This window comes from Austrofundulus limnaeus, unplaced genomic scaffold (genome assembly GCF_001266775.1).
Source record: "Austrofundulus limnaeus strain Quisiro unplaced genomic scaffold, Austrofundulus_limnaeus-1.0 Scaffold91, whole genome shotgun sequence".
NCBI classification, from domain to species: Eukaryota; Metazoa; Chordata; class Actinopteri; order Cyprinodontiformes; family Rivulidae; genus Austrofundulus; species Austrofundulus limnaeus.
Window position 1 is genome coordinate 92,751 of NW_013952493.1, and position 3,715 is coordinate 96,465.

Below are 3,715 nucleotides of genomic sequence, written 5' to 3' on the forward strand. Positions count from 1 at the left end.
CACACACACACACACACACACACACACACACACACACACACACACACACACACACACACACATAAAAGACAAAAAGCTTCAGACTTTTTACTTTTTGTGACAGCGACTGGCAGAGGTACACACAGAGATGACAACAAAAAGATTTCCTTCCTCATTAGTGAGGTTTGTGTATGTTTCTACTGTGTGTGTGTCTGGATGCATGGAGGAAGGTGTGGATGTGGCTGTAGATGTAGCGCACTGCTCAGCTCTGTATCAGCAGTGTGCAGCAGTGCACACACGTGTGTTTGTTTGTTTGTTATATATTTTTGCCACGTGGAAAAAGCTCAACTTACTTATGTCTTAATGTTTCCAGAATCTCTAAAGAGACGGTTCAGACGTTTTAAAGTGGGGTGTTGTGGAAATGCTATGAATAATTACTATCTTACCTGTAGTGGATAATTCTTTGAAAGAGCTCAGTTAGGATAAATCAGATTGGGGCCATCTTAAAAACAACCCAAAACTGCTCAAATTTTATAACGGCTTATGTGAGTGTTTTTTGTCCAAGTTTTATGTTAGCTGTGAATTACACAATTATTTTTGCATACTGTCTGTTTTGTTTTGGGAATATAGTGGGGTGTATAYAGGACTTCCTTGCAGCCAAAACCTCCATCATAGTGTAAGAAAATACGTGTTCAATCGACTGAAGTCAATATGAAAACCACCATTGTTAAATAAACTGATTTGCAGAAGGAATAAAACCATACAAAACCAGAATTCTGGAACCGAGTGAGGTTTATTGCCACTGGAGATGACAGGAAACCACACTGGCCAAAAGCCAGGAAGTTCATCAATTTATACATGATTCTTCAATGCCTGYGTTCGCCCCCTACTGACCTACRGCTGAATCACAGGCATTCAAACCAAAATCTTATCTACTGTTCTCATTACGTTTTGATTATGTGTTGTTATAATTCGGACGTGTAACTAATCTATATCAATCAAAACATTATTATAAAACATTATTATATTTATAAAAAAGAAAACCTAAAAATATAATGTTGTGCTTTTAAAATCAGTACTAATCTCTAATAACTATGAATTTCTTCAATAGTATTTCCGCAAAAGAAGTTGTGTTAGGAAAACTTGTCAGAGATTTAAAAAAAAAAAAAAGATCTGACGGCGTTTATGAATTTAATTTGTTTTAAGATGCCAGCAGTTCATTTTGTTCTTGGTCCTGCTCCATCGACACATTAACTCATCAATCCAATCAGAAATAAATTCTATTTCTCCAAACTACAGAACAGTTTTACTGTCACGCTGAATCTATTAAAACTGCAACTTAATTTATGCCCATTTTATTGTTTGTTTTGTTTTTCCTAATTTTGAGTCACCAGCAGTCTCTAACAGTCTCGGGACAAAAAACTCCATTTTACATGAACTTAACTTTCAGTTTATAGATTAACATCAGAAAACAGAAGGACATAAATGAGTGTTCTCTGTGAAGCATACAATAGTGCATCATATAAAGTGTAATTTATAATATTTGACATTAAAACAAACAAAAATAAGTTCTAGAACTTGAGAAAAGCACAATAACAATATCTAACACTGCTGAGAAGTCATGTCTCATGGAGAGTTCTTGTCTTCTCCAAAAAATGGCCGCAACAAAAACCGTAAGCTTCACAGTCTGCCTTGAATTTCAGCAAATCTCTAAAGCACTCTTCAGTTAGTCTGTTGCTTTGTAACACAAGAGCTGGAGGCAAGTCCTGCGGGTTAAAGAAGAGACTCTCTCACACAAAACAACCTCCAAGAGGGACAGACAGCTTTAAATCTTTCACATGCCCTAAATATTAAAAATGAAAACAAGAACAACCGAAAATAACCTAAAGSAGATTGTTTGCTTCTTTATCTGTGTCTTGTGCAGATGCAAATTTAAACCAGATGGATTTTTAACATCAATAAAAGACTAATACAAAAAAAAGTTTTAAAACAATTAATGTTTCCAGATTTTGCTATGTTTAACAAACCAAAATATAATCACATTTTAGACAAGTTAAAAAGTAAAGAAATATTTGTTGTTTTCAGGATAAAGTGAAACTATCTTGGAGGTATAAAATTATGTGAAAACTTGATTTTTAATATCAAGTAGACACAGTGTTATTCATCTAGACTGCAAGATTTCTAAAAAYGCTTCTTCTAAAATTTTACATTTAGGGGTGTAAGGAATTGATTGATTTTATTGAAAATGTTTTATAATCAATGTGCAATCAAGGTGTACGTCGATACACGGAGTGAAAYTGTGGAATGATCTGGAGAGTGATGTTAGAAACGCTGGAGTTTGTGTTTAAAAGAATGATTAAACTTGGTTTATTGAACAAATATAAATTATAATAAAAGGTATTTATGTAAGTTTTATTTGTTGTTGTTTCTGTTTTGTTGTATTTTTGTAACCAGAAGATTTTTAATATTTTTTCTTCTTTTTTTCTTTGTAAAAAAGGGGCAGATAGTATAAGACTTTTTCTTCATTCTTCATTCATTCATTTTATTTTGTGATATAAGTTTTGCATTTTTGTAATGTAAACTTTTTTGTTTTAAATGAAATGAATAAATGAATAAATCAAATCAAATCAAGTTAATTTTAAGCTGTGATTAAGTAGTAGTGTGCACTCTGGTATGATTCAGAAGAGATAAGGGACAGATTAGTTAAAACACATTGAACAATAACCATACATATTTTTATTAGATTGCAGGACTTCTTTTACCGAGCTGTTAAAGGCAGGGAGGAGGTCTCCTTGTTGAATGGACAGCAGGGTGAGTTGTTCAGTTCATWAGAAGGGGAATAAAAACATGATCGTTATGACTCTGTTCCAAAACTCTGATAACTAAATGATGCTCTATTTTGGTCCAGCTGATTGTTATGTATGACTTTATATTCTGCAAATAAATGTTCAAGTGTAAAAATCTGAATTTGTCTCTTGTTTGTGTTTTGGCTGCAAAGTAACTACACGTTTTCGTAAAGGAGAAAAAAAATTGTAATCCTTAAAACAATATTTTCAATAAAACATCTAAATATTGGTCATAAAAAAACTAATGATTTAGAATCTTATGTCATTAAAAGCCCAGCATTTATTGAGGGAATGCATATCACCCATCACTTTTCATGCAAGGACATGATCAACTTAATATGACTTGATAGTGTATAAAACAAATTCATCAGTTATGATAAAAAAAAGACTAAAAATGAAAAACAACTGGATTTCTGTTCTGAAGTTAAAAATAATACCTCAGTATGGAAGTCCAGTTATTTTGCTTTTTAACCTTTTTTTGGCTTCATAACATGGCTTGTCCCCCTAAACTGGGTCCTGCTGACTTCAATTTTCAACAACAAGAAAAGCTGAGGACATTTAAGGCGGATTCATTCTCTGCAAGAGGTCAAGATACACACACTGGCATTTATTTCATTTTTGCAGTTTTCAGCGGAGGGTGATAATTTATTAAATGCTCTAAAGCAGTGGTTCCTAAACTTTTTGTCCTCTGACCCACAAAATATCCATGGCAAAAACTTGTGACCCCAAATATTACTGGTCTGAGTACATGAGCTTCGTTAATAACCCTAAAAACACAGGCTTTTTGACAATCTAAACAGCTTTGTACACAAATATAAATATTTATTTTTACTTATTTTATGTTTTTGTAGTAATTATAGGGAAAATATTACATCAGCAATTTTTTTTCC

General features: G+C 32.8%; 1 protein-coding gene across 5 annotated transcripts in view; it reads right to left on the reverse strand.

Annotated features, from left to right (window-relative positions):
* plch1 (phospholipase C, eta 1) overlaps positions 1-3,715 on the reverse strand; it is a 73,825-nt gene that overhangs the window by 44,481 nt on the left and 25,629 nt on the right. The gene's annotated exons all lie outside the window — the stretch shown is intronic.